Genomic DNA, 27,644 nt, shown 5'->3' with positions numbered 1-27,644 from the left:
GTCTTGAGCTGATGTTCTATAGGTTCCTCATGGCCCAGCCATCGCAGGTGCTGTGCTGGTGTCCTGAATGACATCAGGTGTTCATCTCTTTGGGAAATCAAGCCCACACATCAAGTTTATCTGAAAGAGCTTATCTCCAGGCAACATAAGTTGTGTCAGATCGTGTCAAACTGTTGCATTAGTTTTTTCACAGTGTGCTGTGTTGCTTGAGCAGGATTTAATGCAAAGCATTCAAAACATGTATTGGTGTAATGTGAAATGTTCTGTTCATGTGTGGCTGAATGTGAATGCGACATGATGATAATAATGCCAAATCGTGACAGAAATTAATTTTAATGTCTTTTTTTGTTTCTGTTGGCCTTTACATGTTTCTATAAATACTGTGTAGCTGAATGAATGCCAGACTGATGAATGTAGAATCCTGCCTGTCAGTGTCTCAAAGGGAAAGCTTTCAAATGTAAACAGCCTTGAAAGTAGAAATAGCTTTAGAAGTATAAATAGCCTTAAAAGTATAAGTAGCAAAATCTATATACTATGTTTGTCACTGACCACTTTCTTTTTTCTTTCATTGCCTCTCCCATTTTATTTTTAGTGATACTTACTTAAAATAGTTTCCCTGCTTTCCTGTTGGCGATTAGAAGGCCATTCTGGAATGCAAGTGTTTTCTAAGCCAGTTGGTGAGGAAAGTGTTCCTTACTCACGCAGTGTAAGCTTCAAGTCCTGTCTGTGCAGGCCTTCTCACTGAAGCATCTGTGTAAAATGAAACATATTTCACCCCAGCTTTGTCTGTTTGCTTGATTTCATGTACACATTCTTGAGCTGGTTTCAAAAGGTGAATCCAGCATTGTTCAGGACCTTTGGTGGTTCTTATGTTGATGTTGTTCCATATCCCTTTTGTAAGTTTGTAGCTCTGATTTTAGCTGATTTACCAGAGTCAATACTCTTCACAAATGTCACTATGTTGAGAGCCACTTTTTTTTTTTTAATTTATTTTTAATTCCACAAATTATAGAATGTGCATGTGCTGGTGATCACCTCAGCTGTACATGAGGTAACGTGAATAGGTTAAAGTTTTGATGGCCCTTGGGCCTTAGCTTGACTTCACTGTTGCAACTGCAGCCTACTGTCCATTTACCATGCGCGCTTTTGCATATTTTTCCTCTTTTGTGTGTATTAATAAATACGTAATTTTAAAGTAGGGCTGAATCTCGCATGAGTCACTCTGCTGTTCGGTAGGGTTTGCGGGCCAAAGCTGATCTTCCAATGCTTCCTGTTCAAAGAAGCCACAAATGCATCACTGGATTATTTTCTCCTAAACGATCTCAACAAAGGTAAATAAGTCTTAGCAAGGACCATCTGGTTATATACACACTGCTTTAGCCATTTCTGCCTCAAAATTGTAGGGCAAGATATAGTATTTATATGGGAGCTTCATGCAGGAGTGATGTTTACCAGACAGCAGTGTGGTCAGCCCAGTAGCTGGAGCATTCCTAGAAAAGGGTGGTATGGAAGATATGGGGTCTTTGAGCAGGGCAGGACTGTGCCCACTGCACGGTCTCATGACATAGGTACTGACAGCCAGCAGCAGCTCCTGATGAGCCTGAGACCAAGTGCAGGGTCACCCAGGTTCCTTACTGGGTGGCTTTGAAGGTGTCATCAGGATCTAAGGTTCCCACAGGAGCATCTGCTGTGCCCCATGGCTGCTTGGGCACTGTGGCTGGACAGTGTAGAAATGCAGTTATTTAAGGCAAATAAGGTCACAGTTGGTTCCTTGTATCTCTGACTGCATGCTTTGGTCTCAGCCTGAAATGGTGCTGTGGGAAGGAAGAGGGAGGGGGCAAGGCGGGAAATCTTATGGCGGAGAAGTAGGAAGTAAGTGGACTGTTTTGTGTCCACACCAACAGCAGCAGCAGGCTCCCTGGCAGTTCAGTGGCAGCAGCAGTTCTCTCTCATACCAGGAGAAATGCCTTCTCCTGTGTGTCACCGTACCTTGGTGACCAAGAGGTAGGTGCCTCCCGGTGGATGACCTGGGCCCAGTGTGCATGTCAGCTCTGTCAAGGTCTTTGCTTCTGTTTCTTGCAGTGTTGGTGGAGTCCCAAGAGCAGTGGATCTGGAAGCTGAAAGTCATCAGGATGAGAGATGATGCTCCTGTCTGCTCAAGCCTTTGCTACTGTAGTCACTCCCATGAGACCACTTGTGCCTTGAAGTTCTTGCAGCTGTGGGGAGGCAAAGAAAGGAGCAGAAATATGTTCTGCAGCTGCTTTCGAGAGGTGCAGGAGGCATCGCCTTTAGTCAGTTAGGAACTCCCTGCAAGGGCCAGCTGCTGCTAGTAGACTAAAGCTATTTTCCTGCTCTGATCATAAGGGAATATTTTTCCTGCCAGTAGGCCATCATGGAGATGCTTCAGCTTTATATCCAGGCAGATTGCTAATGCATCCAGGCAATGACAGGTAAAATGGTCTTTGTTCATGTGACTCCGAGACTTTGGGGAATGCTGAAATCATTTAATCATCGATCTTTATATTTATGCTTCAAGGCATACCAGTATCTGCACACTTTTTGTTAGTTTTAAATGTGATTTGTGTAGTTTTATTTTTACACAGTGCCTTGGGATGCTTACTGTAGCAGGCTTTTGAAATAGGTGTAGCTTAATGTGCTGTTCAGGCTTCTCATTAATCTTCTTGTCTTCAGTCTTACCCAGAGGTAAAAAACAAAGCCTACAGAGTGAGGAGTTTGGAATAAAGTGATAGAAAATGAGACTCTGAAATAAAGACGTTTAGCACTGAGGACTAACACTAGCAGTGGAGGAAACAGAACAGGATGTTCAGAAAGTCCAAGCCCTTTGGCATGAGTTAAGGAGCTTGGAAAATAAGCAGGGGCTACAGTGCATTTGTTAAACAATGTTTGTCTTCCTAAACTGAATGCTGGAAAGCATCCATTTCACACTTTGTCTTTGCCAGTGCCCTGATATCCATTGTAGCACTCATCTTCTGGCCTTTTTATTTTCAGAGGAATATTTGTGTTTAGAAGTTGTTTGTGCTTCCTGCTTTCTTGTGGTGCTACATGAGCGTGTTGAGGTTACGGGACTAAACTTTGGGGTCTTAGTCTTCAGTCCTGCTGTACTGCCCTGTTTCTGATGTTTGTGTTTTAACCGCAGTGATGGGCTTGAAAGACTCTGCTGCCGCTTTGCTTTGTCTGCATTGGTAAATTAATCAGGACCAGGACTTGTATCTTATGATTGTCCGTGTTGTTTAATTTCTAGCACGTTCCATGACATGGTTTGGCCCATGCCAACTAGCATACTCCCAGATGACACCTGTGGCAGGATGGTGTGAGAGAAGGACTGTTCTCAGCAGGCATTAGTGAAAAGGTAACTGTGTTTTGCTGGGGAAAAGAGTGCAGAGATGTGGATTTGAGCTGCCTGTGCCATTTCCCCCTGAGCCTCTGAATCCTGGTGTATTTTATACACCAGACCAGTCTGTCTCGGGCTTAGCATTTGAGAGGATGCTGAAATACAAGCTTTTGCTTCCTAACTACATCACCAGTGCTGTTATCCACAACAATATCAAGCTGCTTCCTCCTTCCTGTGGGCCATCTGCTCAGACTTAGAGCACCGCTTCCATAGCGCTAAGATCTTTTCTCTTTGAGCATGAGTCAGGTTAGGGGCACAACTCGAGTTTTACGTCAAGCTAGCAACACAACTAAAAGCAAACCCTGTGAGCTTGAGCGAGCTTTCTAGAGGGTGGTCTTCCATCGTGCAGCTCATTTGCAAGTAAAGGTACAACAGTAGCTTGAAAACAGTAGGGTTGGCTGCACAGTGAACATGTATTTAGCATCAAGATTTAAGCTCCCGAGCCAGTTCTTGATGCCTCTGGAGCTGCAAAGGAAGAAACCAGTCATTGGACTAACCAGTGTAGCTTTTCTTCATCATGATGCTCTATATGCAGTTCTGTTAACGTGAGGATTAGGAACACTGAACAAAAAGAATTTTGTTGTGTCAGTGCTAGGTGAAATTATGTTTTTACAAGCTGGTCTGGCGCGCAGTTTTCTTTTGAGGGTAGTGGGGGCCATGACGGTAACAGTCACGCAGAAATTGCTATGAAAAAGGCCGAGAGGGGTGCAGAGCCTCCTATGTAAACTATATTAACAGTTGTTGCCCGTCTGTGCACTGCTGTCAGTATTTATTAGCTGAAGAGACCAAGAAGTCAATCTAGAAGGGATTGTGCTGACTACAAGTTTTTGTAGCCTTTGGTGGTGCCAGCTGCAAAAATAGGCAAATCTGGCTGCAGTGGAAGGGCATGATGGGGCAGCTCCAGCCCAACTGCTCCCCCGGAGGTGTTTTGGAGGCTTTGGCTGGGAGCCGTGAAATGCATCTCCCTGGGGAGGACTGCCTTGCAAACAGACCTTGCCTTTCCCTAGCAGTGAATTCCTCTGGCAGCAGGCTGGCACCACAACACCTAAAAATACTTACGATAAAGCTGCAATGTTTTGGGGTTTATTTTCCCCTCTTTGAGATGGGGATGGGGTTTGCATTGTGTTCATTGATTCATATCTCACCTATGACTCTTTCGAAAGGTCTTGTTATAGCAGCCACTCATTAGTGGTGGTACTGTGCCTGGCTGAAGGCCAGGTGAAAACATGTTTCTCAATTTCTCACTCTTACGTGGCCTAAACCAAACATTAACACTGACTTAAGTGGTGTTGGTTGATTCAAGCCGCTCTGTTGTAGGAAACAGAGGACTGGGGGAGTAGCTCCTGTTTTTCCTTGCAGTTCGGCTTTCTTAAACAGCAGAAGGAGAAGAGCTGAAAGGTCCTCTGCACCCCAGCCCAAAGGAATACCTTTGAAATAGGATATGTGTTTACATGTATGAAGAAATTAGCATTAGAAGTAACTTAGAGGTAATAAAATAAGCTTTAATGAATGCTTCAGAGCACTTTCTCTTTTCCCATGGAATTATGGTCCTTGGTCAACTCTGTGTCAGAAATGCCTTTGTGGGAAGGGGTTACTGCCCAATGAGAAGAGTCTGCTGAACAAAGCAAGCTTTCCGCTGCAAATTAAGAGGTTAACAAATTTAAAATTACTTTATCTGTCATCCTTTTACATTTTCTTAAATTGAGTTCATCTTTTGCAGGGAATAATTAATTTTTCTTGTTTGTTTTATTTACTTACTTTACATAGGAAGGGGGAAATGTTGGGATCACTCGGGAAATAAGAAGCCTCAATAAGAGGCAGTCTCTGCTTCAGACAGAAATTGGATCACAGCAAATGTAGGTAGACCAGCACTAGCTCACATGAACTATAATGACACTTAAATTGGTGCTGAACTAAGTATGCAGGTCAATGAGTAGTTCACTCCATCCTACACCGGAGCTCATACTGCGGTGTGATTTAATGCTTTTAGGATCTGCATTAGCAAGATTAAATTCAGTGCTGCTTTGCCTTCCTAGCAGGGGAAAAATAGTTGTGAAATCCTGAGCACACAGAAACAATGAGAGATCCACACTCATCTTGTTGCAGTGATTTTTGGACTTTTCTACACTTCCCTGCAGGACAAATTGCTGCATTGCCTCAGTTTCATTAGCGTTGTTCAGACGTCAGCTTTTCAGTCCCTACCCTTGCACAATTGCCAAAAATCACAGATGTGGAAATCTTGGACACTGATTTTTCACAGTCTTCATGACAAAAAGGCAGTTGGCTTCAGAGATCAGAGGCATCTTTGAATAAGAAAAATCTCTCTTAAGTGTATGCTTTTTTTGTAAAGGCAATTGCTCATTCAGAAGACCACAGTCAAGTGCAAGTACCCTCAGCTGGAACCCTCATCCCTCTGCTGCAGTGTGGTCTTGCTCCTGTTTAGAGTCGATGGACTTGTTTGAGCCACTGCATTTCATTAACCAAGGTTTTCATCAGCTGCTGAGTAGCATTTGTTTTCTGGAGTTTGCTCCCTTAAAAATATGGTAGCCATCAGTAGAAAAACAACTGAAAGTGCCAAACTGGTTTTCTGTTTTAGATACTATATGGTTTTATAACAAATAAAGGGTATGGATTATTTCTTTTTATTCAAGCAAATAATTTGCAACAGCTGGAAAAGTAGGGGAACGGCCATGAGCTGAAAATAAAATTTACAGCACAATTCCATGTATGTTGTCGGGGAATCATTCCCATGCAACCCAGCAATGGCACAGAGATTTCAGGGATTATGTTCAGATTAAATGTCAAGAAGAGCCGAGACTTGGCAGTATGCCAGGAAGGTCATATGAGGAAAGTCCCAAACTTTTACACTCAAATAAAAATGTGTTCTGCTTAATAGCCATAATATGCTGCAAATGTTAGCACAGCTAATGACCTGGGTTAAGAAATCTCATCATAACTTGATTTTTTAAATTAAATTTAAATTTGGGACTTTCTGCTGCTTTTTGGTATTTAAGACTCTCTCAGCAATTTTATTTGGGGGTTATGCCTCTACTGTAGAATTTTTGCTTAGTAGCATGGCATAAACAGCAGTCTAACACGTCCACAAATCTTTAAAATTTTCACTTTCAAGTGACACATAAGTGGAACAATAACCTGCTAATACTTCCACAAGGATTATTACTACACAGAAACATTCCTGTTATTTTTAAGATGAAATCCAAGATGCTACAATTCCATGGCATTTATGGGAGAATACTTTATTATTGGGAAGGGATGAAAAAATAGATACAAATACATAGTTGGGAATTGTTCTTTCTCTTTTTTTTTTTTAATCTGTGGTTGGTCTGTGCCATTCCAAAATACCTGTGGAATTATGAAGGAATATGCTGACAGTCTTGTACTGCGTTGAGAATGTCTTCTTTTGGTTTAATTTGACCTCTGTTTACAGTAGATTGATTTTAACTAGAACAGGACATTCTTACTCTGAGGGATATCTACACATGGAGTTGTATAGCTTCAGCTATACCACTTCAGATAAACACTCTATTAATCTACTTGCCATCTCTGGCAAAGCCTGAAACAGTTTTAAAATTGATTTGTTAAATCCCTTTAGTACTCTAAATGTGATCCTACTACTGTGTACAGTTAAGGGTGTACGATGCTTTTTTTAATGTATCATTTCATTTGCTCCCTGGGACAGACCCCACAGTGGTGTGAACAAACCTTCCCAGTGCCCTTCATGGGCATCGGGTTTTACTGAGGGAACTGTCATGAGACTTGTTTTGGATGTACCCAACATACTGAATCAAACCACAGCTGTTGGATTTGGTTTGCCAGTGAGCTTCAATATATGCTGCTTTGCTCCTAAATTACATCACGTAAACGGGAGCAAAACTTGGACTCATTAGCCAAAGCAGCTGATGATTCTGTGGATTCAGGACTCCATCTTTCATTTCTGGTTATATATACGTCCAGTATTTGTAAATCTGATTTTAGGTATACTGTATACACGTAAATACGTATTTATATACACATGTATGCATGTGCATATAAACATATTGGTGTATGTGAATACTGAAGTTTGTTTTCCCCTTCCTCCTCCTGTGTTTTCCCTCCTCGCTGGCTGTGGTGAGGTGCAAGGGAAGGGAGAAAACTATTTTAGCTGACCAAGGCCAACAGTGCCGTGGGAGGATGTACAAGCTGGTCTGCAGTTTATTAAAGATGGAAGTTGGGAGATACCAGTTAGAACTGTCAGATTCTGGAAAGGGTCCCAATGATAATGGTGGGGTCAGAAATGGAGCAGAGAAGTACCATGGGATGTGGCTGAGTGCCCGGGGTCCTGAGGCAGAGGTGCTGCTGAGTTTTGCAGTTAAAATAGATTCAATGGGTTCATTATTTATGAGGGATATGGTATGCAACCCTCGACGTGTCAACACTTCTTCAAAGTGCAGATTTAAGAAGCAGCAGTTTAGAAGTCAGTCCTTTAAGTAATATAAATGAACAAGGTAAATTAATAGATTATTTTAATAAACACCTTGTGCCATATCACTTATTGTTCTGAATTATGAAACTGATAGGTTTTTTGAAACTGATAGGTTTTTTCCATTACTTTTACTCGACCTTTATTTAAACTACAGTCAGTGGAATTTTACCACCCTAAAGCCTGAAACACACCATAATAAATCAACTCTTATTTCCTTATTTGTTTGAAGCTAATTTGACAGCAAGTAGTCTGTTAGCATACATTATTTCTTTATACTACAAAATATGCAAATATTTAAATGATTATACTTTTATCTGTTTAATATTTAAAAAAACATGATACAACATGTTTCTCCGATAAACTGGGTTACATAAAAGCAGCTTCACATCTACATAATGCTTTTACAAAACACTCCCTCTATTTCAAGTTAAAATGTATGTTCAGCTTAGGAGTATGTTCATAAAGAAACTTAATTTACCTTATTAAGAAAGGTTGTGTACTCTCCTGCATTTCAGATTATTTTTCTTCTTAAATAGTCATTGTATCACTTTGTGGACTTCTGCCTGCCTAGGCTGCGTAGGGCTGGCGAAAGTTTTGTAGTTATGGTGCTGCCGAGTTCTGCAATTAAATTGAGTTGGTTTCTTATTTATGAAGGATGTAGTTTGACTCCCTTGCCCTTTTTTTTGCCTGTTCTGTGAATATTTTCTGTAACTGGATGTTTATTTTCTAGTATTAATCCTTAGTTTCCCCTCTAAAGCCAGTAGAACCATCAAAACTGGCGTTACCCCAGCAGAGTTTGCCCAGCACTGTACCTGTGCAGCGCGGTGTCACCAGCATTTCTTGAAGCAGGATTATTTTAAGGGACTGTGAGGGCTTTTGGGTCAGCAGCCACGCAAACACAGTGCAGCCTCGCTCTGCTACATCCCGGTAGCATGCTCAGCAAGGCGAGTGTTGTGGTGCCCGTGATGCTCATGAGGACCACAAAGGCTGCTTAGTACCTGCGTGCTGGGACAGGTGCAAGTGACCCACAGTGCTGGCCACCCAGCCCGTGTCCCTCGGGGCACGGGTCAGTGCTAGTTCAGTACTGAGTGTTAGGACCCTGTAAGGTTGCATGGGTTGTATCCTGAATATTTGAATTGTTCTCCTCCCCCTCTACTCTGCCCTGGTGAGACCGCATCTGGAATATTGTGTCCAGTTCTGGGCCCCTCAGTTCAAGAAGGACAGGGAACTGCTGGAGAGAGTCCAGCGCAGGGCCACGAAGATGATTGAGGGAGTGGAGCATCTCCCTTATGAGGAAAGGCTGAGGGAGCTGGGTCTCTTTAGCTTGGAGAAGAGGAGACTGAGGGGCGACCTCATGAATGTTTATAAATATGTAAAGGGTGAGCGTCACGAGGATGGAGCCAGGCTCTTCTTGGTGACAACCAATGATAAGACAAGGGGCAATGGGTACAAACTGGAACACAGGAGGTTTCATTTAAATTTGAGAAGAAACTTCTTGACGGTGAGGGTGCCAGAGCACTGGAACAGGCTGCCCAGGGAGGTTGTGGAGTCTTCTTCTCTGGAGACATTCAAACCCCGCCTGGACGCCTTCCTGTGTAACCTCATCTGGGTGTTCCTGCTCTGGTGGGGGGATTGGACTAGATGATCTTTCAAAGTTCCTTCCAATCCCTAACATTCTGTGATTCTAATGTGAAAAGCAAAATATGCTAGGGAGGAGTAGGTATGTGTCCCTCTTTCCCAAAGAAGGGAAAGATAAACACATAATGACAGAAGAATTAATTTCCTCTTAACTCTGCAGCTCTGTCTCAAGGTTTTCTCTTTATAAAACCACGCAGCATTACTAAGCATCTGCTTGCTGGGTGAAATAGCCAAGCGTGCTTTATGTATAAGCAAGTCATTGTAGCCTGAATCATTGCTTCAGACACTTCGTGAGTCAGGTCGTTCACAACTGCAGTAACAAGATTATTTGTGGTAGGTTCCTTGTAGTGACAATGGTCCTTTGTTTGAAGTCTGTGTTGCATATGTGTTATACTTCTGATTTGCGGATTGATTCTCTGCCAGAAAACAGCATTGCAGCAGGGAACTGAAAGTGAAGGTCAGTGCTGCTGAATTCAGGATGTTACTCAGTCCTGGAAATAATTGGGAAGCTTCATAGTTGAGTTAAAAGCTTTAATTATGACTTTCATTGAAGTGATACTGTTTCCTATTGTTCCTGAGGTTGGATTTTTATTTGGTTTTCAGTGTGTTGTCTTTTTTTTTTCTTTTTTTTTTTTTTTAACTCTATCTGCCGATTGGAACTGGGTAAATACTGCTAAGTGTGTTTCGTTACTCATGACCGTGTAAGAGGTGTTCTCTCTTGATAGTGGTGTCCTTTTCTGCACGCATTGGAATAATCTCCCCAAGGAAATGGTAGACTCCCTAACATTGGACACTTTTAAGATTCAGCTGGACAGCGTGCTGGGCCATCTTGCCTAGGCTGTGCTTTTGCCAAGGAAAGTTGGGCCAGATGATCCTTGTGGTCCCTTCCAACCTGGTGTTCTGTGATTCGATGAATTGTGTTTAAGGAAAGGAAGAGGAACTCAGCATTTCTTTAGTATTTGGATTAAACATAATTTTAACATTTACCTATAATTTTTTTTTAATAAAATTATCTTTGTTTCCAAAAAATAACTGCTATCAAGTCCCTACGTTACAAGGTGATTATCTCCCATGCCAAGGTGGTTACGCTTTGTGGTGGAACCATGACCAGAGTGTTTCAGGCTTAGGTAGTGTTTCCACTAGTTTATGGCTTGGATTTGCCCCCGGTACAAAGGGGCGGTCAGGCTGAAACCAAGGCATGTTGTGCTCCAGATCTTTCTCTCGAGGGGAGCAGCGTCCCTGTGCAATCTTCCTCTGCCTGGTGTGTAGTGCAGCTGGGGGGCAGCTGGGACCGGAGTCTTCCTCCTCTTACGGCATCCCACGAAGTTTGCAGGCAGGTCTGGTGGCTGTGCAGAGAGGAGGCAACCTCTGCCACCACTGGAAAGATGATGATGATGATGATGAATCAGTGATGATGGCTGTATGCAGGATTCCTGCTTCCCCCTGGGAAAAGGGAAGGAATCGCCAGCGCTCTTGCTGCAGAAGTCTAAAATAACCATGTTTCTCATGGAGAGTGTCAGCAGCTTGTAACAAAAACATAGAGCAAGCTTGGTTCCTGAAAAGTACATCTGAAACTAAAATAGTCCTTTTGGTTTTAGTTCTTTGATGCCAGATTTTATCCTTGGAGCCCAGAGATTTCCTGATGTTTTCATTTGAAACTGTACTGCTTCATGCAAGGTGAATGTGACAAGTGCAAGCTTTGCAGGGACTCTGTCTTATACTTGGGCATGTGATTTTTAATTTGTCCCCCCAGTTACTTAATATATTCCAGAGTAGAAGATTGTTTAGGTTATCAATGTTAGTTATGAATTTTCAGCCCCAATGTAAATTTGAATTCCAGGTCATTTTGTTGCATGTTAGCGTAATATTTATACGCTCACTTTCAGTGATAAAAGAGAAGCAGTTAATTGTTTGACAGCAAGAATAAAGCATTTGACTATACTGTGCTGTGTGGGGTGTTATGACAGATTTCTTTTGATTGTGCGGCCTTCAAATTATACATCAGTAAGGTAATGTTACATTATGTTATCTGTCTGCACTTCTACAAGCAATTTCATTATTTTAATAAAAATTTACAGTGATCTAAAAGCCACTTTTATATATAGTAATAACATACACATATGATTTCGTATACTGTTATATAGATCTACATTCTCTGCATACTATAGTAAGAGATAGACTGCTGTTGCTCTTGAGATACTTGCCAGGTAGTTGAATATAAATATTGAATGTTTTGCTGAAGGTTTTATTGATCTCTGAATGTATTCAGATTTTAGTCATTTCAGTTGCAGCTAGCAGAAATGCTTTTGCTGAAACAGAGATCCATTTTTTGAGACTTATTTGTTTACAGATGAGATTAAATGGGAACACAATAATATTGTTTGCCCTGAACAGTTAAAGGGTCAGTGTTTACTCATTACCTTTTCCACAGATCCAGATCAGCTGTTTAAAACACAGGCTTTCATCTAGGTTTGGACCATGATTATATTTGACCTTGCTATGACTCCATGAAGTTTCTCAGATGCTGTTGGAAATGTGGTGCTGCTTTCTGTTTTTTCCACTATCTTGGACAATGGATTCACCATTCCTTGTTGTCAGGATTGTGTGCGACTCTTGGATGGACAAGAAGGTGCAGATAGAGTGCACTACAAATAGCTGAACAGACTTTGCTAAATTAATTGAGTAATGCAGATTAATGTAGTGTTATCTTGTTATTTAGGGCAAAGGATTATTTGTTGAGTGAAAGGCAAAAAACTTAAATAGTAAGATCCTGTTCTCACTGAACTCCTTGATACAGCAGTTTTATTTACAAAAAATATCTTGGTATATTTCAGGAGAAATAATTTCCATGAAAGTGTATCAAGCCTTTGTTTTTGTCATCAGAACTTAGTTACCTAGTTTAATAGGTGTTTGTTTATTTTTTTACTATGCTATGCTTGAGGAAGCTCTAAGGATCTTATGTTGGTTGGACATTATGAATGTCAGAAAATTTATTAGGAGTCAGGGATTCTGACTTCTGGCATAACTCCCCCATGTGTAGAAGTGCAAAATGAGTAATAATTATATTGTGACTATAATGACATTTGTAAGCTGCAGTTGTAGAGAAAGGAAAAGGTCTCCTTGGAGTTACCAAGTATCAAATTTCAGTTGTCTTATTTCTTCTTGTGTTTTGAGAAGTTCACAGATTTGCCAAATTTGAAACTCTTTTCAGCAGGACCACTAAAACTATTATTGCGTGTTCACAACAGAGCAAATATCTTGAAAAGAGATCCTTCCCATTTCAAGTTTCTATTAAACTCTTTAAAGGAACAGTCACATGAAAATATTTTCTTAAAATTGTTTGACAACGCCATTCAAAAATGCTATTGTTAGCCTACTTGTTATCCCACTTGTTAGCTGAAGCACTACCAGATATTGATAGTTCTTAGAGCTGTGATTATTCATTGCTAGGTTTATTAATAATGCTACCATTTCATTCTCTTTTTGTAGCTCTCAAAAGCAATCTGCGTATCGTGGGCAGTATGCTCAGGTTTTCTACTGTTATAACATGCGTCTTTTTTTTTTTAATTATCATATAGAAAAGGACATGAAATTTTAATACAGAGCCTTACTAGGGAAGAGTAAGGAGGAGAATAAGATAAATTAGCCTTAAAAGCAAAAGGCAAATGAAGTCTAAAATGTAAGTAAAGCTCCTTACTGATCTGAACTTTGAAATATCGATAGATCAGTAACGATTTTCTCTGTGAGCACTGCAAAAAGAAAGAAAATCTTTAAATGTTCGCCTAAGGTTGAAGCAAATAATTCCTAGGGATGCGTCACTCTGGACCATTCAGTTCTCAATAGGTAAGAGTCATCTTATTCTTTATAGTGGTCAGTTTATTTGTATCAAAATTTGCTCCTTAAGACCTTCACAAATGCTGAGGAAAGAGGGATTTTTTTTTTTAATGTGATGGAATAAAAAAACCAACCAAACAAAAAACCCCAAACAAACACCAAACAAACACAACAACAAAAAAAACCAAAACAAACAAACAAAACCACCACCAACAAAAACCAACAACCCAAAACCAAAAAACCCGGAACAAAACAAACAAAAAGAACAAACAAACCCCACTACCACTAAAACTTTTTTAGTATGCTTGTAGAAGAGCTTCCTTACACACATGCTTTTAGCAATGCTTTACCCAAAAGCATCTTCTCCACTTCTGTCATTTTTTGTCAATGTCCCTTAATAACTATACCTCAAGGGTGTCTTCCTTCCTACCCTCTCCTGGGTTTGGGGTTATTCCTCCCATACAGAGACATCAAAATTCTTGTCTGCTGAGGTGTTTGTTCTCCAGACCTCTGGAAATTAGTCTTGCCCTGAGACCGGATTGATCCATTGATCCATTTAGCACTAAATAAACAAAACTTCTTCACGCTTAGTAGGAATGGAAATGTATTTCCATGCTCATGAACTTCTACAGGGAAATCCATTGGCTCAGTCTTCAATATAATAACACTGTTGACATGATTTCTGGATGCCTAGCATCATTGTTTACCATTACCAGAAGAACTGAGAATGTGTGTGGTAAAGGCCATAACACCCCACCATAATACGGCTATATTTCCCTACATTCCTCTATCTGAATAATTCTGACTTTGAACAAGTGGTGGTATTAATACCATACTTCTGTACCATACTGGTGAAATATTTAAACAAAGTTACAAATGTGAAGAGTGGCTGTCCCAACTAGTGTGGCCAGGAGACAACATTATTAAGTGTTCTGCATGTACATACTTTTCTTAATCACTGAGAATGTCATAAGGAAATTTTGGCTTGCTGTGAGACCTTGACTGTAGAGCTGGAGTAACTGGCCTCCAAAGCTGAAGAAGACCTTGAAATCTATCTGGTAGATTATCATCTCTACACAATAGAGATGGCCTCAATAAAATCTTTACCCATCAGAAGGTTTCAGAACAATGACTAAAGCAAGCAGAATGCAGTTTTTGAACTTTTAGTCTTGATTTATTTTATTAAACTGTTGCGTGTGGAAAGATACTGGCCAGTCCATTTACAACAGCACCAAAGTGTGCATTGATCAAGGCAGATATCTTGGTAGGCAGACTCACAGAAACCTTTTGGAAGTATCCTTTCATCTAGTGGTGCAGTGTTTGGAATTGCCCAGCGATTACTGTCATTAACTACTCCCATGGGACTGTTAACAGAAAAATCTTTTCAACACCAAACCTGAATCATTAAGCATGCCTTTGATTGATTGAAGTCTCATACTGGGGAATGTAACTAACATCTCGGTTCAGCTGCCAACACGCTGATGTCCAGTGATTTTTGAGATGTCACAGAGGGTGTCCCACTTGGCCTCCAGCAGTAGCTCTAGAATGGTGTCTCCTGTGGGCACCTGGAAACAGAGAGTAGAGTGTGGTTATTTAAATTAATATGAGAATTTTTTTCTTCCTTTTTTTTTTTTCTATTTTCATGCCTTTGACTTTTTCATCCATTATAAATAAGGCTTAAATGCTTATTTAAGACCAGACTGACCACTTCTAACAAGAAATGTAGTGTTAGCCTTGGTCATCATGTCATGTAATAATGGCCAAATGACCAAAACTTAATATTTTTTGCATAGTCTTTTTGACATGGAGATTAGAAAATGATAAAATGTCTTTTACTTTGGCTGGTGATCTCCACATTGTAAAATTGAAGACTTCTTAGGCTGGTTCAGCAAAGCTTGCAATGCATTTCCTCTTGAATGAGAGCCAGAGGATTCCAGCATGGTCGTTCTGGCACAGTTGGTATGTTTTATGAAACAGGTGTCTACATGTGTGCGGTAAATCTAATTATGCTGATAAAACTGAAAAGATAATTTAAAAGTATGTGTTACAGTGAACAAGACTGGTAATTTACCATGTCAATAACCAAAATGTAAGCAGCATTTCTGTACTGTGTGTGATATACAGTAATTCTGTAATGTAACGGCTCCATTGTGTGAGCCATTTTTAAATTCCTGTTCAAGATGGTCTTGATCGAGATGTTCATATATTTTCTTTTATCAGCAGTTGTCTTTCAGTTAAAATCTGCAAAACTGATTCTCATTCACAGTGCTATCAGCCAGTCAGGTTAACTAACAACCTATGACAAAGGGTAAAAAATTAATGAGGAAATGGAGAACTAAATCAGACACATTAAAAGTATATGTAGTAAAATGAATTCACCATTAGGGTTAGATTACCAAAGAGTTACTTTTCCAGGTGATGTTCCAGTCTGTCATGGTTTAATCCCAGATGGCAGCTGAGCACCACGCAGCCGCTTGCTCATTCCCCATTCCCCCTCCAAGTGGGATAGGGGAGAATCAGAACACTAAAAGTGAAAAAACTTATCGGTTGAGATACGTGAAGCAAAACCCATGCAAGCAAAGCAAAACACAGGGTTTATTCATTGCTTCCCGTGGGCAGGCAGGTGTTCAGCCATCTCCAGGACAGCCGGGCTCCATCACACATAACAGTTGCTTTGAATGTGCCCCCTTCCTCCTTCTTCCCCCAGCTTTAGATGCTGAGCATGACATCACATGATGTGGAATAACCCTTTGTTCATTTGGTGTCAGCCATCCCGGCCATGTCCCTTCCCAACTTCTTGTGCACCTGGCATGGCATGAGAAGCTGAAAAGTCCTTGACTACTCAGCAGCAACTAAAACATGAGTGTATTATCAACATTATTCTCATTCTGAATCCAAAACATGGCACTAAACCAGCTACTAGGAAGAAAGTTAACTCTATCCCAGCCAAAACCAGGACACAGTCTCTTCTTTGAAGTCAAGAAAGCTTTTTGATCCTACCTACCCATAGCACAATAGTCTGTTGCTAGTTAAGTTCCTAAGATTCAGCAATGTCTCAGGTATTCTGGAAATCTTAGAGCAACAGTGAGTTTCAGTGGGGTTAAACCATGACAATTGTATATCTATATTGTATCTCTATAGTCAGGATCTATATATGAGTCGATTATTTCAGAGTTACGGTCTGCATAACACATTAAGGGGTAACCAAATCCCTCCTTCCTTTAAATGTTAAAATTGGAAAAGTCCAGCATCCCAAAGACACCACCTGGATGTGAGCTGAAAAATGTGATTGTTGCAGGCTCTTTTCCCCTCTATAGCATGGTTTGTCTTTCCACACAAGCCCTGAGAATACATCTGATCCTGAGCAGATTTTTTGCACAGGAGTGCATACATTGCTCCTGGTGCCTCCTTCCTCCTGCTCAGGATACCCCAGTACAGCTAAAGGTGGCTTAGGTGAATTAACAGCTTTTTCACTTTATTTTCAGACTGTTTAGATCACCCCGAGTTTAGGAGGGTGAATCCCCCTTGGAGTCTGTCTGAGCTGCTGGATGAGAATGAGGGGGTTGTTTAGTACATTGTCTGAAATAGTAGATATATGAATCCTCTTTCAGCTGCGAATACTATTTCAAGTAAAGCCCTTCTTTTAGATGTCCTGATGCAATGATAGTTAATCATAGCATCTAGTTCTCTTAGCTGTGTATGGTAGGGAGTCTGCAGATTTAAATTCAAGCTTCTGAACAGCATTAGGATCTGTAGATGAAAGGCTCGATGTACTATGAGAACAATTGGTGCATTGTTCTTAGATTCAGCTGTAATTACATTTTGTGACCAAGACGAGGAAGGAAGCATGATTTACAGTGTTGTGATTTGTGATGCTTTTCATGTGTTTTGCCATTGCAACAGTATTGGGGCTCTTTCATTGTGTACTGCAAGTCTTTCCTAGATGAGAATAATAAGGATGAAAGCAAGAAAATCATGATATTGATGACCATGCTTATAATACAGTTGTGTGATAATCCATTCTAAATCAAATGATGAGGTACAATAAGCAAGCACCTACTGCAAAGAAAAAAGCATTGGGGTGTCCACACTTCGCTGAAAAATAAAAGTGAAATACCCATTCAGTGATACTGCATTTCCCTTGATTGTCATCTATATAAATTGAAAATAATTGCGCCAGAATTGATGAAATTATATTACAGCTCAACAAAAGGTGGGAATTAGCTCCTGCTACTTGTTTACTGAAGACATGGAAAGTTCCAGTAAACATTTTGAAGGCAGTGTGTGTTGCGGTCTCACCATGTCTGGCATTGATGTGAATAGTTAAGAAATTGAAATGAATGTAAAGTGTCTATATAGCAATGAGTTACAGATCTGATGAGGGGGAAGAGAGTTCATGTGAACTGGGTTCTTGCACTGGGAACTGTAGGGTTACAGGTCTTTGGACATATGTGGGTGACAGTTCTGAGAACAGGTTCCAGTTTAAAGCAGACACTGGCATAGGAGTAATCTCTATCTGAGGGCTCCATCCTTTCCACCTGGTAACAGACAGTAGTGTATTTAGACAAGCAGTTATTTGCCATAGTTTTTATGTGTGTTTGCATGCACAAGTTAATTTAGACTTTTCTTTTAAAATGCATATAAATCAAACAATGTAGAAGTTTGTGTATATGTTCTTGAGTTTTTTTGTGAAATCTAAAGAAGTGCCAAGATATAAAACTATTGTAACATTTTTTTTCTTGCAGAATTTATGTTAAACTTTGTATAGAATAAAGGAAGCACTCATACAAAAATTCTGCTTACCATTTCTATGCTCAGAAAACATTGAGTTTTTATTGCTTCTCTCAGCCAAGGTATAATAGCCCAGTATTTCCACTGCTGAAGATCGATTTCTTGTGCAAAAGTTGATGATACTAATTAATCTACTGGAGCTGTTTTCCTGAGTCTCTGCCCAGTCAGTGTGGTGCTGATGTGGAGGTAGGTGATCCAGTCTTAGGTGCTTGAACTTCTTGCAGTAAATCTCAAGAGCATGCACAGGGTGCTTCAGGACATGGGCACAGTATGCAGTGGATGTTATGCCTGTAGTATCTTGGACCTTATTTGAATAAAAATGTGGGGACTTTATGCCTTACTGATTGAAAATGAGTGGAATGAATGAAGAACTGGACCAGAATGGAATTAATTGTTCCAACAACAGCTTTCAAGTGAGGCTGGATTGAAACTACCCTGCTTCTGATTTAGAATTGGAAGAGTTTTTAGAAATCAAAATTAAACAGAAACAGGATTGAAAGTTACTGTCTGGTTCATGGAGAACAATCCTATACTTTTGGCAACATCCACTGCTTATATTCTCCATAGTAATCTGATCAATGTAAAAATAGTTTGTCACCATATATTAATAACGTCTTATGCTTGCACAGATACAGCGTCTAGACTACAGGTACATGGCATCTGTAAAGCAGTGACACAGACAGCAAATATGACACAGACCAGATTAAGGAAGGAACAAAATAGGTTTTATTGATGATATATCCAGTATTCAGAAAGAATTGCACTGGGTTTTTTTGTCACTGTGAAATACAAGCTATACGAGCAAGAGCCTTCACGGTAGCCTTGCCTTGTGATTTTTTTTTCATTGATGATGCACATTCTTTTGTACCAGAAGGGAAAGAAGCTAATTAGGTCCTTTACAAATACGCGTGAAATATGCAATAAATAAAATCTTGTGAGAGTGCTGCTTAAGGTTACAGCGCTCATCTTTTAGCCTCAGAAGAAAATTCCAATTATAATTCCAGCGCGATGAGTAGTTTGTTATGTGCGTAGCCCAGATATGGTAATAGTTTTCCTTCTCTTGATATATTGGTAATTTACTGAACAGTGGCATGAAGTAGTGATTTATTTTATAGCTAAGAACATAGTATAATGTTAATGCTCCATATTCTTCAGACTGAAACGGTTTGGATGCCGTCTGTGTTTTATCGAGGTCTACTGCTATATTTAAATGTGTTTTACCTTACTGATTTATCAGCTTTTCATAACCACATCCGAACTGTCTCAGATACTTTCCTATCCCAAATCATTCAATCTGTGTTACAGCCCCTCAGACACCGAGTCCTGACAGCTGCCTGTCCTGCGTGATCATCTGTGCTTTTATTCCCTGATGGAAAGTGTAATTAGAGAACAATGATTTAGCTTTTGGGTTGACGTGCACTTGAAACTTACTACAATACTCTTCGTCTGCTGCTGTCTTCTTATCCAAGTATTATAAATATCTCTTATTTCTCTCCAGTTAACCAACCAGCTCCCTCAGAGGTGGAATGCCGCATCCATTAGCCATATAAAAACTTCTTGTCTAGGAGGGGAAAAGAAGAGTTATTTCTCTTAATCAGCCTGGTGTGGGAATTTGGAGAGGCAGAATATAATTAATTATCGAGCTTGAATTTTGGCCAAGGCTCTATTAGACTGAGGGTTACAGTTTATTAATTTCTTTCAATCTTGTGATGATAGGAGGAGCAGGAGGGAGACAAGAGAGTGGGATCTTATGCTGACATAGGGAGTTTGTACTCTTGCTGTGGCAACAGGTTTCAGTTGTCACTGTTTTGAGCTGGACTGCTTTATGTGGCTGTGGCAGGAGGATGAGGAGTAAAAAAGATAGCACGGCTTCAAATGAAATTATTTGCAGGGGAAAAAAAAAAGTTAATTATACATAAAACAAGCTCACAAAAAACAACCAGAGCATGAAAGAGCTACAGTGCATGCCCTCAGCCTTTCACAGACTGTTTCCAGTTCACTTGGTGCTTTGTGTTGCTTTTCTGAGACAATTCTTTTCACTTTACGTGCATCAACACATATTTTGTCATAATTTGGTGAATGGTAACTTCTGCGCCAGATCTAGCAAGTCCCTAGTAGACTGTTTAGCAATTAGATCAAATATAAATCAAGGAGATACAGCATAAGTTATTTTAAATTTTATTTGATTGCTCTGCTAGCTCTAGGGTTAATTTTTGTAGGGAAGAAATAGATGACAGTGACGAGTAGTAAAACTGAATGGATCCAGAACTCGGGGCGGGGGGGGGGGGAGGAGAAACTATGTATCCACCAAGGCCGCTCTTCTGCTACATTATAGGGAGCATTTGCCACATCAGCCAGCACTAATGGGAATATTCTTATGCAATGGAGAAACGGGACTGGGGAGTAGAAGATCTGTCTTTGACAACTACATCTCTTTTGAAGTTTCAGTTGTGTTCCTCTTCATCACCAAAATTCTTCAAATGTTGTCTAATAGTTTACTTTAAAATGATGGAAGAAAATTATTCAAGGTCTTAACTTTTCTGAATCTCTTGTTTGTATGTGTTTGTCTTCTAAAATGCGTAGTACACAAAGTCTCAATATGTTTCTGTTCTTAAATAATAACAGAAACAATAATTCAGAGAGAGTTAGATCTGTTTTTCTTCTGTCTCTAAGGAAATGCTTGCATTCTGAAAAGGTTGTAGTGCTGTGCTGTATAATGGTTCTGCCATCCTTGTAAGACAAGATGTACTTTGTCCTGTTAAAATTAGAACTACTTAAGACACACTACAATTATTATGAAATTGCAAATCATCTGTCTCCTGGGAGAAGGTGATTTTCTTCACTGAAGGAAAGTTGGCATTAATAAGCACATAATCAATGAAAATAGTGTTGTCATAATGGGTATTGAAGTTTATATCTGTGGGAATAGATGGTATTGTACAGGGTAGGAAGAAAAGCAGGGTCCAGCATTGCTTTTCATCCTCTGCCTTCTAGACTAATTCATCACGTAACGAGCTAGCTGTGGAAAGTGGAATTCACTGCTGAAAGGAGGGCAGGTGAACAACATAGAAAGTGGTTGTATTTAGTAAATTAAATTCATACATTTCTATGTACATTTCTAAGTATAATCTCTGGGTGCAACCTTGAACTCCCAGTCACAGAAAGTTTTCTGCCCTATTTCGTTCCATTTTGAGTCCAGACCATGGTGTAGTTGCACGAGTAACACCTGTATTGAGCAACCAACACAAGAAGAGTAAATAATTACCCAACGTTTGCGGTTCCTTTCTGGTGGTTGCTTAAAAAAATCACTGCAGAATCCAGTGAAAACCTTCAGAAATCCTCCTGGGCTGTGGCAGAGTGCTTGTCCGGTGGAGGGCTTCGCCTTCTGGCAGTGACCTTGGGTGCGCTGGCACGTCCCAGCTGTGCTGGAGCAACCGCGCTAGAGCTGGGGCTGCGTGGTGGCTGCCCCAAAGGCAGGGACATGGGGATTTTGCCCACGCGGACTCAGTGCCGCTGCTAGGGCTGGGTAGCAGGTGGCTACAGGAGAGGAGTGCTGGGCTACACAGTAGCTATAAACACACTGACTTTCCAAAGGGTTTTGTTTAATGTTTTGTTGTCAGTCGTGATTGGTAGCACCAGTGTCCTCTCCACAGGACTACTGAAAATAAGTTGTCTGTAGCTGGGTTTGTAAGAGAAGGAAGATTTTCAAAGGCGTGAATTGCCTTAAAAACCTCAGTACGATCTATCTGCCTGATTGCCGTTTGAGGCACTTCAAATATTTTTCTCATTTTTTTATAGGTAGGTTTCTAATCATGGAAACAGAGGGCTAAGTTTATAAACCCTTTAAAAGAGGGATCTTCTGATAAACAGAGGTTTGTTTCTGACTGCAGATATGAGGATGCTTGAAGTCTATAAATAACAGGATACCTGCAGTGAGGTGGCTAAATATTTAGGAGAAGCATGTTATAGTTGATATGTGAGAACATTAGCTTTGCATTGTCCACTTCTGAGTTATCATGTTATGATATCTTCTTAGGTGCATTTTATTCTTCTTTAAGTGCTGTACACACGACACACAGAATTTGCAAATTCAAACGCTGTATCCCACCTGTGACCCGCCCTGGCTGTTTCCCTTTATTGTAAGCTCATCATCCATGTCACTTCAGTCAGCTGATTCAATCTTCTTCTTTTAAACCTCTTCTTCAGGGGATTCTACTCTCTCTTCTCTGCACGTGGTTTATGGGGCAGGTATACCTTCTTTCTCCTCTTTTCAGCAGGTTTTTCCCCAGGAGCATGGCTCAGCCTGGTCCTGCTCTCAGCCGCACCTGATCTCCATCCCAGGCTGCAGCATGGGCAGCAGCAATGGCAGGGAAGGCATCTCACCTTCCTCTCCCCCTATGAGGATGATGCTTGACAGTGGTATCCAGCATTAAACCCCCTCCCAAGCACCTCTCACCAAATTTGCAGAGGTTTGAAGTGTCATCAGATCTCAACTGGTTTTAACTGGCCTGGCAAAAGCCACTTCCCTGAATAAAAAACACCTTCTGCCTATTTAGAACAAGTAGAATATTTGAATTTCTTGAAAGAGGAGCTATCAGATATTATTTTCTCATTGTAAACCAATGGGGTTTTTTTCTTGCCTTTTATCTTGGAAATCATTGAACAGTTTTGGCTGGTGTAAGAAGAAAATAGCCTGAGGCACACATCCAGCATGGAAAGTTTCAGCCCAAACAATTCGTCTGGCAAAATTATAAGTAAGTGAAAATTGGATCTTGTGGGAAGTATTGGATAATCCTTAGTAACAGGTTGTGTCACAGTTCCCACCTATGTGTACTGAATTTGCAAGAACACTTTCTTTTCAGCATGCATGCAACCTGCACACGCTCTTATCCAGTGCATTCTGCTGAAATGTATATCACTTAATTAAATAATCCACTTAGCCTGCTTAAGAATCACTCGATCTTAATATGACTGCAGCTAATCACATGTGGTGTTAAACCTGTTAATTGCTTATCATCTAATTGTCTAGTTTGAGTTTTATAACAGCAAATGGAGGACCAAATGCTTAGTGTCTTTTATAACTATCACTACTAGACATATTAGAATAATTATAAAATTTTTGTCTATCCTAAAAAAATGTACAGAAAATTTATCATATAAAAGATCAGTAATTGAAATGCTGTTGTGACACAGAAAGCTGTCTTGCAATTAATGATTCAAGAAAAAAATAACTTAGCAGAAAGCCTTCAATTTTCATTCTTCTGGTACATAATTTTGGTTATTTCCATATTGCGTTGTTCTCAGTGGGAGTCTTAGGAAGGTTTTGGCTGAATATTCCCTACCCCTAGCTAGCGACTCTGTTGTGCTTTCATTACATTTGCCTCACATAATCACTCACTGTTAATTTCAAAAAGCCTTTGATATTTCTGTGTATTTGTGTCCTAAACAATAAGCTGATCCAAAATGAAGCGTGATTTATTGCCTTCTGACCTTACACACGGCTTTTCCTTGTGGAAAACAGCATATGAACCTGGGTATTGACTGCAGGTTGAGCACCGATAACTTTCCCGCTGTGTATGTTGCCTTCATTGTTGGGCAAGGTCAGTGATCTGGCCAAGTGAGGATTTTTTTGTGTGAATGGCCTCTCTTGCCCACGTTCCTTTTAAACATTTTTTTCCTATGTTCAAGTATGCTTCTCAAACCAACTCAATCTTTGTGAAGAGGTCTCGGTATTTACTGTGGCCATGGGTTGGCGATGCATTCCATCTAGCCTTAGTACTCCTAGGACCAGACTGAAAATGCCAGTGTGCTATGGCAAAAGCAGCAGTGAGCATCAACACCTTTCCTTCAGCTTCTTTGTCCTGATAGATTCATGTTGTGCCACTGGGACAAGTCTGGTGTTGGGGATGCTGGCACAAGAAGGCTGAAACTTCCTGGAAAATGGGGAGATGGAAGGTGATGTGCAGAGAACACTGCCTTAAAGCTCATAATTTTCAGAGGAGCCATCTGCAGGAATGTTGTAGGTGTGGAGGAATGAAGGATGATCTCAGGAGATCACTCTGGCTGCACCCTGGATATATACTCATTTATGGGAAGAGACTTCTCACCATATTATAGGTAGAGGTGTATAAATTTTGAGTGGCCTAACTAAACTCAGAAAATCATTGCCCAGCGTTAAAGAGTTTGATCTGTGACTTTGAGTCCGGGGATCTCTGCTACTTAGTTCTTAGGTAGATGTAGTACATACTTGCTGCTAAGGGTACACAGGAGGAAAGGATTAAAAGAAAAAAAGTAAGCAAAGCATTTGAAAAGTCAATGTCTGTGCACGGCACATATGACAAAAACCTGCTAGAAACCCTTTGTAAGAGAAAGAATGTGCAGCTAAAATGGTAATTTGTTGTTTGGACAAGTTCTTTTGGAAGAGGGAGGGTGATTCACTGAATCTTCGGATGGTCACAGTGAGAGTGGTGGTTACTTTTCTGGTCTTGCTCAGTGTCTCAGCACACAGTCCAGGTTACTCCTCCTCCACTAGTCTTTTCAAGGTGGACAGAGCCCAGGATCACTTTGCCCCAATACGATGGCACTGTGCCTTGTGGTCAGTCCTAATGTAAGAGGAAATTATGGAAGAAAGAACAAGGAGGAGATGGTGATGGGGCAGGGAGAGAAGAAGAGAGAGTACAATGGTACTGTACTGTTTTGTGGGAAGGAGGGATCATACGTTAGGGGAGAAGCTGGCCCTCGCGTGCACTGAGATCTGCTCCACATGTGCTGATCATGGCCAATGACCTCATCCATGTGCAGGTCTGGCTATCACGGTGGTTGAGGTTTGCCAGCCAAGGACTGACTCTCTGGAGGAGGGCAAAGGCTGACTATTTTTGGCAGAGAACCCTCGCTCTTTGTGGAGTCACTTGGAGACTTGTGAAGGCCATGAATCTTACAGTCTTTTCTGTTGCAGGGCTTTAAAGGTGGATGGCAGATGGAATAAGCTCATCCTCTGGTTATTTCATTTCTCAACTGAACCTGTTTTCTATTTGTGCCTGCGTGATCTCACTCATTTACATTCCTATACTGTGCTGCCTCTTTCTTTTTTATTTTTCCTGGACTTTCTTATTATAGAGACCCCAAAATCCAATGTGAGACCTCTGAATGTGTTCAGACACAGAGGAGCGATGATAACCTGTTCCACATGCAGGCATTCCCATGGAAAGCGCCATGATAGTCTGGATCAGCGATTTAAATTTAGGCTGAAGCCTTCGTCCCTGTAGGTGCTCTCAGCGGGATGCAGGGCTGTTGAGATGTCTGATCTGAGGTGGGACTTCGTCCCTGGATCAGCCTTCCCGTGCAAGCAAAAGCGTGCAAGCCGGAGCCAAACGGGCGGCTGTTTCCCGGCAGTGTTATCCAGTCCTGCTCCGGACATGCCAAGGCTTCTTCAACATCTTATGCCATTCTTAATATAGCTCTGGGATGGCAGCGATTGGTGTTTCCATTTAGAGTGACTGATTTTTAGGTTCTGCATCTAGCATTCCTCGCTACATTTTACTGTTAATAAGCAGGTAGACCTGTCGACCTCAAGAGATGGAGCATTTTCCTGTAAATTCTTTGCCCCACCTGTTTTCAAATTAACTGATGATGGTGGGGGGGAGGATGAAGGGAAAGAATAGCATAATTAAACTCTCTGTTGTATCACTTAAAATTCTCTAAAGAATATTTGTAAAAATCAATGTTACTTTTCTTCAGGCTGCTGGGGGGCCTCAAGTCTTTAGTCAATTAAATCCTCATTTTTGGATGTTTTTTTTCCAGCAAGGCTTCTTAAATGTTGGGCTGTTGCATGTGCCTGGTGTCATTTTACTAGCTAAAATAATCAGACAAGTTTTATGTATTTTAGCTATGTACTAGATAAGCAAATAATAATGAGAAACTTGAAAGTATTGTTCAAATTAGGAGTTAAAAGTAGATGTAATCTGAATGTGAGCCACATGAGTCTGAATTGTCTGACTAGTTTAGATCATGCAATCGGGAAAATAATGGCAAGGAAACCGAAGTACATGTTAAATACCTTCCAGATACCACATTTGCTTATTCTGGATAAAGCAGAATATTATGTAAAATTCCTTATTTCTTTTTGTGATCATCCTTTCCATTCTTAGGAGGGAAATCAAGATAAAATAACATCTGTGAGCTGCCATTTTCCCCACCAGCTGTCAGAAAGTTATTCTGGTAGTTTGTTCTTGAGCAGGTGAATGTGGCTGTTTTTATTGTAGTCCTAATTTTCATTTTGAATAGAGATACTAATCTGGCAAACTGTACTTGATTTGTGTTTCAAAAAAAATCCAACTGGTGGGATATCTATAGGCCAGATAGGAATAATTTTATCTAAAGTTAGAAGCTCCTTTTAATAACAAGTCATCCCTTCTTCTCAGTGTAGTTTATCACATTACTTTTTTTTTTCCTTTTTATCTCCACTGAGGGCTGGTATCCTGAGGAGACCTCCATTCCTTGCGCTTTGTGTCTGACCTCCCAACAGTAGCACTTGTTTACCTAGAGAGATAAGTGTTTTCTGGACAGCATCCAGCTGATAACTTACTTTTTCATTAGACCTTTTTTTCCTATTAGTTATCTCCTGTTAGTTGATCTGTGTCATTTGATAAAACTAATTAGGTAATAAAAGACTGCTTCTGAACTCCTCCCTTTAATTTTGGCATGGTGAAATGTACTTCTTGGCACCTTGCTCTTTCCTCATAAAGACAGCCTTCAGTTGACAAACAACATTAACCCAAAAGAAAACAAGCCAGTTCACGCACCCCCTCTTGATATATCCCTGTGCCAAAACAAAATAGTTCCTAACAAATTATTTGTACCAAAGATAGTGACATAACCCTGGCTCTGTTTTAGAGTTTTGCAAATGTTTGCAGAGCATCTCAAGAGGCCAGGCTAAAAATACTCAATGAAACCATTCAGCATTCTACTAAAAGCATTTTGTTTCCTAGGACTCTCCTCCCTTCTGAAAATGCCCTCCCACAGCTGCATTACATTTATTAGAAGGGGAAGCAGGTATAAGGTAGGAACATCACATTTTACATTTTATTTTAAAATTTAGCGTAATTGTCAGGTTTCCTTTTTAGATTACATACTTGTTTTGTTTAAAAGAAATCTCAATAGAAGGAAAGTTTATTATTAGCTTCAAGTTGAAATACACCTATTCAATTAAAAAGGTATTGATCAGATTATCCTTCATTAAAGTTTTCAGTTTGAAGGTTTTAGGTGTGATGATATGCAGCATTTGAGAGACAAATAGCAAAGAATTGCCATCTCTATACGGCCAATGGCCTCTGCTACATCCTGAGGTAGAAATTGTCTGAGGATGCTGGTGGATGTTTTTCTTGATAGCTGCATGTGTGCACCCCAGGAGAAGGAAGATCTCAAAGTTTCCTTTGAGAAGAATATGAAATATGCTCTGCTTGGGTGTGAGATCGGTGCTCCAAAACC

At 40.4% G+C, this 27,644-nt stretch overlaps 1 protein-coding gene across 6 annotated transcripts in view; it reads left to right on the top strand.

The window, feature by feature from the left end:
* Positions 1 to 27,644, top strand: part of THRB (thyroid hormone receptor beta) — a 160,402-nt gene that overhangs the window by 44,787 nt on the left and 87,971 nt on the right. For 2 of the 6 annotated variants that reach the window (XM_065628558.1, XM_065628556.1), the window contains one exon: positions 27,146 to 27,216. The exons of the other annotated variants lie outside the window; for them this stretch is intronic. The gene's annotated coding sequence lies outside the window, so the exon portion shown is untranslated. The remainder of the gene's footprint in view (positions 1 to 27,145; positions 27,217 to 27,644) is intronic. 6 annotated transcript variants of the gene reach the window in all.

The sequence above is a fragment of the Caloenas nicobarica genome, chromosome 2 (assembly GCF_036013445.1).
Source record: "Caloenas nicobarica isolate bCalNic1 chromosome 2, bCalNic1.hap1, whole genome shotgun sequence".
Lineage (NCBI taxonomy): Eukaryota > Metazoa > Chordata > Aves > Columbiformes > Columbidae > Caloenas > Caloenas nicobarica.
Note: the sequence above shows the minus strand (reverse complement) of the source record. Positions and strands in the feature narration are given on the sequence as shown.